We start from the raw sequence: 12,772 nt of genomic DNA on the forward strand, positions 1-12,772 counted from the left end.
AACATTGACTTGGAATCAGACAAGTACAACACATTTTATGGTCATTAATAAAAAATGCCAATGTGGAAGACCATCCTAATCTTGTCTCAATCATGATTGACAATATTCTTGTGTCAGTCATGATTGGCAATTTTTGGCTAGAAACCATGCAATTATCAACAATGATAAATTTAAAAGTCATAGTATGATATTTCCTATTAAATATCCTTAACAAAGAAAAGAAATTTGAATCTTCAATTATATATATATATATATATATATATGTATATATATATATATATATGTATATATGTATATATATATATATACATGTATATATATACATACATATATATACACACACACATATATATATATGTATATATATATATGTATATATATGTATATATATATGTATATACATATATATGTATATACATATGTATATACATATATATACATATATATACATACATACATACATACATATATATAAATATATATATACATATATATATGTATATATATATACATATAAACATAAATATACATATGTAATAGCTGCAGAAGTTGATTAAGTTGCAGAAATTGTCTTAGATCTAATCGTAGTTAACACGTTGATTAAGTTGGAAAATGGGAGGCGATCACATTAGCTTAATCTTGGGGCAATTGGGCCCCTGAAAGACTGAAATTGGGCCGAATGGAGCTAACCATTCGGACCCTGATTGCACCAGGAGGTGCAATCGCCTAGGCCAGGAGGTGGCACCGCCTGGGCTAAGCCTCCCAACGAGACTGGGCGGTGCAACCTCCCCAGCCAGGAGGTGGCACCGCCTGAGCTCAGTCTTCGAGCTAGACTGGGCGGTGCAACCTCCCTGACAGAGAGGTGGCACCGCCTGAGCTCAGTCTTCGAGCAAGACTGGGCGGTGCAACCTCCCTGACAGAGAGGTGGCACCGCCTGAGCTCGGTCTTCGAGCTCTGGCAGAGAGGTGCAACCGCCTCAGTCAAGAGGTGGCACCGCCTGGGCTCAGTCTTCGAGCTCTGCCAGGCGGTGCAACCTCTCCAATCAAGAGGTGCAACCGCCTGATCCCGGAATTCCAGGATTTGATCGTTTTGAGCTCCAAATTTGAATTGAGTTGGGGCCTATAAATACCCCACCCATTCAGCACTGAAAAGATACAGATCCACACCGAATTCTTGATCTTTTCAGTGACTCTAAGAGCTCAAATTTGTGTAAAGTCCAAAAGTTCTCCTCTTTTCTGTTCTTCAAGTCTTGAGTTGTAAAGAGAGGAGAGAAAGGATCTGTAAGGGTTGTCTCCTGAGCCCGTCAAAAGGAGAGAAACTGTAAAAGAGCAGTTGGCCTTCGCCTATTGAAGGAAGGCCCCTAGTTGACGTCGGTGACCTCGCCGGTGGAGGAAGCCAAAAGTGGAGTAGGTCAAGACTGACCGAACCACTCTAAATCTCTGGTTTGCGTTTATTTTGAGCACTTTATCATTACTGCAAACCTCCTACATAGCTACTGCTCTCTGCGCTTTTACGAACAAGTTCTTTCCGAATCTGCATTCAGACGTCAAAAGGTGTTTTCATACGATCCTTACATTGCAGCTTACATATACGTCTTGAATCTGTTTATAACTGCGAACTGTCTTCTGCGCTTTTACGAACGAGTTTCTTTGCAGTTTACATTTACATTTTGATTCTATTTATAACTGCAAACTGTCTTCTGCAATTTTACCAACGAGTTTCAACATTTAGACGTAAAACTGCATTTAGACGTAAATTGGCTTTCCTCGCACAATCATCAGATTTCAGTTTACGTTTACGTCTTGATTTCAATTGCATACTGCCTTCTGCGAGTATACAAACGAGTTTCAAAGTTCAGACGTAAATCTGTGTTTAAGACGTAAATCTGCGTTTAGACGTAAATCTGCGTTTAGACGTAAATCTGCTTTTTGCAGATTACTTTTTAAGCTGTACAATAGTAGCACATTGTCTTTATACTTCTTCTTAAACTACGCTTAGACGCAAACTGTGTTTAGACGCAAACTGCGCTTAGACGCAATCTGCGCTTAGACGCAAACTGCGCTTAGACGCAATTTGAGTTTAGACGCAATCTGGATTTAGACGCAAACTGCGTTTAGACGCTAACTGTGTTTAAACGTAAACTGCACTTAATCATAAGTAATCTTAGAATCGGCTTTTGCATCAAAATAGTTTTTATCGAACGAACGTAGCTTTCGTTTTTAATCGCTGAAAGATTTCCGCTGCACTAATTCACCCCCCCCTCTTAGTGCTCTCGATCCTAACATAGATTAGGTCAAATAATTTACCAATTGATTTCATCATCAAAATCCAAGATGAAACAATCTCTCCCTTTTTTATGATGACAACCAATTGGTGACGGAGTTAACCTTAACTCTCCCTATCTATATGTCATACTTTAAGAGAATACAAATTTGAATTCACAACCTACAATTCAAGCTTTAATCAATTTTAATTAGAAATCACATGCATTGTGCATCATCATAATTTCAAGTCAACAAGACATTAAATGCACAATTTCATCACTTCATGCATGATAAAATACTTGGGCATAGCCTTACATTACTTCTTACATGAAATATCATCATGATATAACTTTTATGATTATTACATGGTAGCATTCAAAGGTTCACAATATTAAGAATCTGATATTGCATCATTGTATAGTAACATTAAAAATTTTCAGAGAGATCACAATATCAAAGTGAACATAACATCGAAAGTTCTTAATATCAAAGGTTTGATATAAAAGAGATCACAATATCAAAGTAAACACAAGATTACAACATCAAAGTGAACATAACATCAAAAGTTTTCAACATAAAAGAGAGAGATTCCGTCAACTTCTCCCCCTTTGTCATCAGCTATTTAGGTGGTAGTAAGTCAAAAGTCTAAACAAAGTATTAAGTTGTCAATAAATCTACTGTAACTCAATTAAAATTTGATCTTGACCTTATTCAAATCAATCCATTCGAGTCCCTATATCGTCGGTAGATGAGGAGGGTGCTTGCTCTATTGAAGGTATTGCCTCAAAGGGACCAGTCGGAGGAGATTGATTTCCCCTAAATATTGGTGTGTTAGGTTCTTGATCAGGTGGGGGGAGGTTAGTTCTCCTAGGTAATGTTAGGAACGGGGTCGGCACTAAGGGGCAGGGGGTGAATTAGTGCAGCGGTAAAATCACGTCTTTAAAAACTATCGTACGATAAAATCAATTCTGATAAAAATCGATTTCGGAAACTTAGCTTTGAAAGCGTACGTTTATGAAGTATATGCAGTAGGCAAGTAATGATTCAGTTTGTAGTATGTAATGTTAGGATCGAGAGCACTAAGAGGGGGGGGGTGAATTAGTGCAGCGAAAATCTTTCAGCGATTAAAAACGAAAGCTGCGTTCGTTTGATAAAAACTATTTTGATGCAAAAGCCGATTCTAAGAATACTTATGATTAAGTACAGTTTATGTCTAAACACAGTTTGCGTCTAAGCGCAGTTTACGCAGTTTGTGTCTAAATGCAGTTTGCGTCTAAGCGCAGTTTGGCGCAGTTTGCGTCTAAGCGCAGTTTGCGTCTAAGATCAGATTGTTGGGAAACCATTGGGGGCGACATCATATGCGCAGCGGAAGAACAAGAAAACAAAAATCCCCGATTCCCAAAAAGATGTTCGTCGTCGTGCGAAGATTGGTGCGCAAAAATCCGCAAAACACAAAACTGCGTATAGAGATTGTGTTACCTAGGGAGATCGTATATCCCTGTTTCCTTGCAGATCCTTAGGAGAGGGTGAAGGAGGTCAAGCGTCCTCCTCTCTAGCGGTGATCCACACAGCAGGGTTGCGACGACGCTCCTCAAAACTCTAGGCCTACTCTGAGGTGGAGAGGGAGAGGAGAATAGGAAAGGCAAGCAAAGACTCTAGCCTATGAGGTTGTGAATCCCTCCTATTTATAGAGATCCCGTGTCAAACCCTAATGGGTCCTTCCCTAGTGGGTATTGGATCTGCATCCAATAAGACAAGGGCTCCGTCGGATATCTCATATCCGAACCTCTACTCATCGCAATGCCTACCATATGTGTGTGACCCTCTAGGCCCAATATCGAGCTGGCCGTGAGTCATACCTGTCAGAACTCCTTCTGACTGAGTGAATTATTATCTCTGTAATAATTCACTTGACTCATCGACTACGGACGTACTAGGCCACTACGCCGTAGTCCCCAGACGATACAGGGGAATCCAATCCATTGGACCTGTCTGTCCTCAGTTACCATGTACCTATAGTCCCTCATCCATCTAATATCCCAGAGACCGTATATTGAGCATGGTGTTGTCAGACCCATACGGTTTCTACTCGAGTCTCGCTCTAATCGGATTCTCCCGAAGAACTCTTTCTCTCTCAACCCGAATGACCCTGGCCAGGGATTTGTCTGAGCAAGAACACATAGGATATTCCTCTCATGACGCCGAGAGTGGATGATCCTCTATTGACACTCAATAGCCCTCGTAAGGTCGACTACCACTCCCAATGACCAGCTGTACTAGATCTGGGGACAACCAAAACTATAAGTCTGGTATCAAAGAGTGGAGCACTCATACAAGACATCCTTGGTGTCTCAAGTCTAAGGACCAGATACACCACTAGGACTACGGAATCACTGTTTGACAATAAGGCATCATCAACCATCCAGCATTCCGTAAGCGGATCAATCAGTGAACTCATTCTCCAATGAGCACCTGTACTGTATCCCTAGTGTCCCTACACGAGCAACTATGAGACCAGCTGCATCCATCATATGGACGGGTATACAGCACACCAGTCTATCCGGTTATCACGATGTCCCTCTCGAGTAACCTATGACCGGGATTATTTAGGATATGTGTTTAAAGGTGAATCGATCTCATTATCGTGATCTCATCACGATCTGATTCCCATTGCACAAATCCAAGGACATCACAATATATGTATGCATTTATGCAATAGTTATAAAGTGATATACGCCAAAATATAATAAGCAAAAAGATTATGTATCAAGTCACACGTGCCATCACTCACGTGATTGGCTTGCTGGGCACCTATGACTAGCAATCTCCCACTTGACCTAAAGCCAATCACCTATGTGTCTGATCCCCATCAGACTCCTGTGACGCTCAAAGACAATCTGAGACAACGGCTTTGTCAGTGGATCTGCAATGTTATCTTCGGATGGAACTCTTTCCACTGCTACATCTCCTCGGGTTTCGATCTCTCTGATAAGTTGGAACCTCCTCAGAACACTTCTGATGAGACCCGGGTTCCCTTATTTGAGTAATCACCCCATAGTTGTCGCAATAAGGGTAGTCGACTTGTCGCTATCTGTATCGACTCCCAAATCTGTGATGAACTTCTTCACCCAGACTCCCTCCTTTGCTGCATCTAATGCAGCAATGTACTCCGCCTCTATGGTCGAGTCAGCAGTGGTATCTTGCTTGGAACTCTTCCAGCACACTGCTCCTCCATTCAAGGTGTACACATACCCTGAATTCGACTTGCTATCATCGACATCAGACTGAAAACTTAAGTCAGTGAAGCCTTCAACCTTAAGGCTATTACCTCCATATACTAGTAAAAGATCCTTAGTCCTTCTCAAGTACTTAAGGATATACTTTACTGCTTTCCAGTGCTCCAAGCCTGGATCCGCCTGATACCTGCTCGTGACACTCAGAGCATGCGCTATATCAGGCCTAGTACATAGCATGGCATACATGATATACCATATTGCTGAGGCATAAGGTATCATATCCATGTTCGCCCTTTCTTAGAATTTTCAATGCCAAACATTTTGATAATGGTTTCTATGTACCTGGACTGGGACAAGCCAAGCATCCTCTTGGATCTATCTCTATAGATTCTAATCCCCAAGATATAGGATGCTTCCCCTAAGTCCTTTATGGAGAAGTGTCTAGATAACCAAGTCTTTACTGTGGATAACATTCCTACATCATTCCCAATGATGAGGATGTCATCCACATATAACACCAAAAAGGTGATAGTGCTCCCACTTACCTTCCTGTACACACAAGGCTCATCTTCGTTCTTAATGAAGTCATAAGATCTGATTGCCTCATCAAATCTTATGTTCCAACTTTGGGAAGCTTGCTTTAGTCCATAAATGGATTTAAGCAACCTACACACTTTATCTGGGCAGTTCTTGGACACGAATCCCTCAGGTTGCATCATATACACCTCCTCTTCGAGGTTCCCGTTGAGGAATGCGGTTTTCACATCCATCTGCCAGATCTCATAATCATAGTATGCTGCAATAGCCAATAGAATTCTGATGGATTTTAGCATTGCTACGGGTGAGAAGGTTTCGTCGTAGTCAACACCTTGCCTTTGACGATACCCTTTAGCCACTAGCCTTGCTTTATAGGTCTCTACCTTTCCATCTACTCCGATCTTTTTCTTAAAGATCCAATTGCAACCGATGGGTACAATACCTTCGGGCGCATCAACTAGGTTCCAAACCTTATTGGAGTACATAGAATCCATCTCAGAATTCATGGCTTCTTGCCACTTCCCGGAGTCTATACTCATAATAGCCTCCTCGTAGGCCTGAGGATCAATATCCTCTACATCCTCTGCTCTAATATGTCCCACATATCTCTCAGAAGGATGGGATACTCTATCAGACCTGCATAAAGTTGATACTTGTGTATTAGGTACCTGGATAGACTTGGGCTGTAGAGTGGTGCTTGAGCTTGGTTCTCCAACCTCGCTCAATTCTATCATTCTCCCACTGTCTCCGTCGAGAATGTGTTCCTTCTCAAGGAACACTGCTCTCTTAGCTACAAAGACCTTTTGGTCCTCGAGATGATAGAAATAATACCCACAAGTTTCCTTGGGGTATCCCACAAATTTGCATCGCTCTGTCCTTGATTCTAACTTATCGGGGTTATGTCTTTTAACGTGGGCAGGGCAGCCCCAAATCTTAACAACCTTAAGATCAGGCTTCTTCCCTTTCCATATCTCATATGGTGTAGACACTACCGACTTAGTTGGAACTCTGTTCAGAAGGTAAGCTGCGGTCTCTGGGGCATATCCCTAGAATAAGATGGGTAGGTCAGCAAAACTCATCATGGACCGTACCATATCTAATAACGTACGATTTCTCCTTTCAGAGACACCATTGAGCTGAGGTGTGTAAGGAGGTGTCCATTGGGATAATATCCCATGGTCCTTGAGGAACTGAGTAAACTCTGTGCTTAAGTATTCACCTCCTCGATCTGATCGAAGAGTTTTGATACTCTTTCCAGTCTGGTTCTCCACCTCATTCTTATACTCTCTGAATTTCTCAAAGGCCTCAGACTTGTACTTCATTAAGTACACATATCCATACCTTGAGAAATCATCAGTAAATGTAATGAAGTAGGAGTAACCTCCAATGGCATGAGTTGACATGGGTCCACATACATCACTATGTATGAGTTCCAACAACTCAGTGGCTCTCTCTCCAGTTCTACTAAATGGAGATTTGGTAAGTTTTCCACGAATGCAAGGCTCACAAGTTGCATAAGACATATAGTCGAATGGATCTAGATATCCATCATTTAGCAACTTTTGAATCCTTCTTTCATGGATGTGACCTAGCCTACAATGCCACAGGTATGCACTGTTCAACTCATCTCGTTTCCTTTTGGACACATTTACATTCATGATATGTGGAGTGGTGTCTAACATAAATAAACCATTATGTAATGTTCCTTTCGTGATGATCTTATCATCTAATAATATCAAACAACCATTGTTCTTAAAAACAAATTTATATCCACTAATTGTTAAACATGAAATGGAGATAATGTTTTTGATAATAGAAGGAACAAAATAACATGCATCTAATGCAATAAAAGCTCCACTAGGCAGATGTAAGGTGACCTCGCCAACAGCTACTACAACAACGTTTGCTCCATTACCCATCTTGAGGTCCATCTCGCCTCTTTCAAGTCTCCTAGGCCTTGCCAGAACCTGCAACGAATTGCATATATGATTAGCACTACCGATATCCAATACCCATGTGTTATCATAAGAGTCTGACAAATAGAGACTGATCATGAATGTACCTGAAGCTTCATCAAGCTTTTGTTTCGCCCTTTCTGCAAGGTACTCTTTGCAGTTTCTCTTCCAATGCCCATCTTTACCACAGTGGAAGCACTGGCCTTTGTCCTTTGCTAGGTCTTTCTTAGCAACCTTTGCTTTACCTTGTTTGCCCTTGCCCTTTCCCTTCTTAAGGGACCTTTCTGCTTTCCTTTTCTTTCTGGTCTCACCAGTGTAGAGAACTGGCTTCTCTTTCTTAATAGTACTCTCTGCCTCCCTCAACATATTGAGGAGCTCTGGGAGAGTCACCTCAAGCTTGTTCATATTAAAATTCATTATGAACTGTGAAAAGGAATCTGGTAGGGACTGAAGCACAATGTCCACACACAAGTTATCCTCTAGGACTATTCCTAGACCTGTGGTTTCTCTATCCACTCAATCATTTTTAGGACATGGTTCTGAACCGGTGTCCCCTCAGTCATCCTAGCGCGGAAAAGGCTCTTGGATATCTCATATCGTTGAGTCCTTCCCTGTTCCTCAAACAATTTACGGACATGTAGGAGAATGGATCTGGCATCCATCTTTTCATGTTGTCTCTATAACTCTGGAGTCATAGAGCCCAACATATAGCACTGAGCAAGAGTGGAGTCATCAATGTACTTCACGTGGCGAGCGATCTCATCCTCGCTTGCCCCTTCTTCGGGTGTAGGCATCACTGTATCAAGGACGTATACGATTTTCTCCGCTGTGAGAACAATTCTCAAGTTACGGAGCCAATCCGTATAATTTAGACCAGTGAGGCGGTTGACATCAAGTATGCGACGTAAGGGATTTGAAAGCGACATTTTCTGAAAATAAAGATGTAGCAGAAATGAATAACATGCAGATTATGCAAGAAATAAACTATCAAGATATGGACTTCTATCTTAATATGCTCCCACTATTTTACTAACGAGTCACGCGACACCCTCAGCACGTGAAACGGAAGTCTCCGGCAGACTTCTAGTGGGGATCAGGATCCAATCAGCGTCTTAGTGTAACCTCGAGGGACTCGACCAATCACACTAAGCCTAAAAGGTAGGCAACTCTTGCCGATCACAACTCCTTGTGATTCCCGTCCTGTTCGGCCTCCGAATCACCATGGCCTCGAGGGACTCGACCAACCATGATGCTCGGTTAAGTCAACACCTTCGTTACAAGATGAGTCTGATTTGATGATATACCCTCGAGGGACTCGACCAAGCATACCATGTCCTCAGGTCACCGGTGACATCTCTATGTCGTAAGCAAGATAGCGAATCGCGATATAGGTGAGTCTCGAGGGACTCGACCAACTCAACCTACACCGGGAATCGGTTCCTACTCATAACGATGGAAGGCCACGTGGGTCAATCTAATTGCCTCACGTTTACCGACTTAATATTATTGAGAGATATTTTTATAATTTGGTCTCCTAATATGACATGTCACACATATACATATTTAATATATATCTACATCGCATGCAAATATATATACATATCTAGTATGTGTATAAGCAATCACACCAGATGATCATGGACCACAACCTAATATGATTAGGCCCGAGCCAGTAGGCCTAATCACTCACATCAAGATCTATGTGTGCAACGGTGCATCTCCATGCCCTGTGATCGTCCATCTCGTCCTCGTCGGTTTCGTCGACATCTTGATGCATCTCCATGCATCACGATCGTCCGTCTCGTGGGTCCCGCTATCGCATCCATGCTCCCGCTGCGCCTCCTCATGTGATTACAACTTAATCATAGGCACGCAGGCCCGACAATAATCGAGAAATATAATGGAGGTTCGCAGACCTCAATAATAATAATCACAAGTACACACATCACACGGTTCATGATCATCTGTCCACACATCATACATCACATGTATAAATAATCATCATCATGTAGGACTACTAGATAATAATAAAAATAATAATCAACTAAACCTTTTAATTAATTAATATTTTCTGAAATCAGGGACATGTAGGAAATTTCTGAATTCCTAAGGGTATTTTCGTAATTTGGACAAAAGATAGAAACTGGAATTTCTCAAATTCCGAGGGGCAAAACTATCTTTTTCCTAGAAAACCCTAATGCCCTTTCCTCCTTTCGCTGCTGCCGCCGCCGCCACCTTGCCGGCGGCGGCCTGTGCGGCGGGGCGAGGGCACTGCCCTCGCTTGCAGGCGACACACCTGCTGGCGGCGATGCCGCTGCGGGTGGGCGCCCCCTTCGGGCGCCGCTGCCTCCGCAGGCGGTGTTGTACCGCCGGGCGGCCGCCCCTGTGGGGGGGGTTTCGCCCGCGGGAGCAGCGGCGGCAGGCGCCGCTTCCTTTCGGCGGCAGGCGCCACTACCCTGCGGCGCCTCTGCCCGTGGGTTGCCAGCCCCGCCAGCAGCAAGCCTGCTGCAAGCAGGCCGCCGGCCGGCTACTGCAGACGCAGCCCCTGCGCTGCCCGCCTTCGGCTGCGCTGCACGCACGCAGATCGAGGGCAGCAACTGTTGCTGCCCTTCCTTGTTTTTGCGTCAACAATTTTGACGTCAAAATTATTCCTAAACACAACACACGCAGTTCAAAACCAATCATTCGCACGAACAACCTGGCTCTGATACCACTGTTGGGAAATCATTGGGGGCGACATCATATGGGCAGTGGAAGAACAAGAAAACAAAAATCCCCGATTCCCAAAAAGATGTTCATCGTCGTGCGAAGATTGGTGCGCAAAAATCCGCAAAATATAAAACTACGTATAGAGATTGTGTTACCTAGGGAGATCGTATATCCCTGTTTCCTTGCAGATCCTTAGGAGAGGGTGAAGGAGGTCAAGCGTCCTCCTCTCTAGCAGTGATCCACATAGCAGGGTTGCGACGACGCTCCTCAAAACTCTAGGCCTACTCTGAGGTGGAGAGGGAGAGGTGAATAGGAAAGGCAAGCAAAGACTCTAGCCTATGAGGCTGTGAATCCCTCCTATTTATAGAGATCCCGTGTCAAACCCTAATGGGTCATTCCCTAGTGGGTATTGGATCTGCATCCAATAAGACAAGGGCTCCGTCGGATATCTCATATCCGAACCTCTACTCATCGCAATGCCTACCATATGTGTGTGACCCTCTAGGCCCAATATCGAGCTGGCAGTGAGTCATACCTGTCAGAACTCCTTCTGACTGAGTGAATTATTATCTCTGTAATAATTCACTTGACTCATCGACTACGGACGTACTAGGCCACTACGCCGTAGTCCCCAAACGATACAGGGGAATCCAATCCATTGGACCTGTCTGTCCTCAATTACCATGTACCTATAGTCCCTCATCCATCTAATATCCCAGAGACCGTATATTGAGCATGGTGTTGTCAGACCCATACAGTTTCTACTCGAGTCTCACTCTAATCGGATTCTCCCGGAGAACTCTTTCTCTCTCAACCCGAATGACCCTGGCCAGGGATTTGTCTGAGCAAGAACACATAGGATATTCCTCTCATGACGCCGAGAGTGGATGATCCTCTATTGACACTCAATAGCCCTCGTAAGGTCGACTACCACTCCCAATGACCAGTTGTACTAGATCTGGGGACAACCAAAACTATAAGTCTGGTATCAAAGAGTGGAGCACTCATACAGGACATCCTTGGTGTCTCAAGTCTAAGGACCAGATACACCACTAGGACTACGGAATCGCTGTCTAACAATAAGGCATCATCAACCATCCAGCATTCCGTAAGCGGATCAATCAATGAACTCATTCTCCAATGAGCACTTGTACTGTATCCCTAGTGTCCCTACACGAGCAGCTATGAGACCAGCTGCATCAATCATATGGACGGGTATACAGCACACCAGTCTATCCGGTTATCACGATGTCCCTCTCGAGTAACCTATGACCGGGATTATTTAGGATATGTGTTTAAAGGTGAATCGATCTCATTATCGTGATCTCATCACGATCCGATTCCCATTGCACAAATCCAAGGACATCACAATATATGTATGCATTTATGCAATAGTTATAAAGTGATATATGCCAAAATATAATAATTAAAAAGATTATGTATCAAGTCACACGTGCCATCACTCACGTGATTGGCTTGCTGGGCACCTATGACTAGCACAGATTGCGTCTAAGCGCAGTGCAGTTTGCGTCTAAACGCAGTTTTACGTCTAAACACAATTTTACGTCTAAACGTAGTTTTACGTCTAAACGCAGATTTAAAGAAATCTGAACTTAGAAACTTCGTTCGTAAAAGCGCAAAAGACAGTTTTGCAGAATCAAAACGTAAACGTAAACTGTAATGTATGAAGACACCGATTTACGTCTGAATGCAAATTTGGAAAGATCAGCACTTAGAAACTTGTTCGTAAAGGCGCAAAAAGCAGTAGCTATGTAGGAGGTTTGCAGTAATGATAAAGTGCTCAAAATAAATGCAAACCAGAGATTTAGAGTGGTTCGGTCAGTCTTGACCTACTCCACTTTTGGCTTCCTCCACCGACGAGGTCACCGACGTCAACTAGAGGCCTTCCTTCAATAGGCGAAGGCCAACTGCCCTTTTACAGATTCACTCCTTTTGATGGGCTCAGGAGACAACCCTTACAGGACCTTTCTCTCCTCTCTTTACAACTCAAGACTTGAAGAATAGAAGGAGGAGAACTTTAGGACTTTACACAAATTTGAGCTCTTAGAAT

The sequence above is a fragment of the Musa acuminata genome, chromosome BXJ1-10 (assembly GCF_036884655.1).
Source record: "Musa acuminata AAA Group cultivar baxijiao chromosome BXJ1-10, Cavendish_Baxijiao_AAA, whole genome shotgun sequence".
Taxonomy (NCBI): Eukaryota; Viridiplantae; Streptophyta; class Magnoliopsida; order Zingiberales; family Musaceae; genus Musa; species Musa acuminata.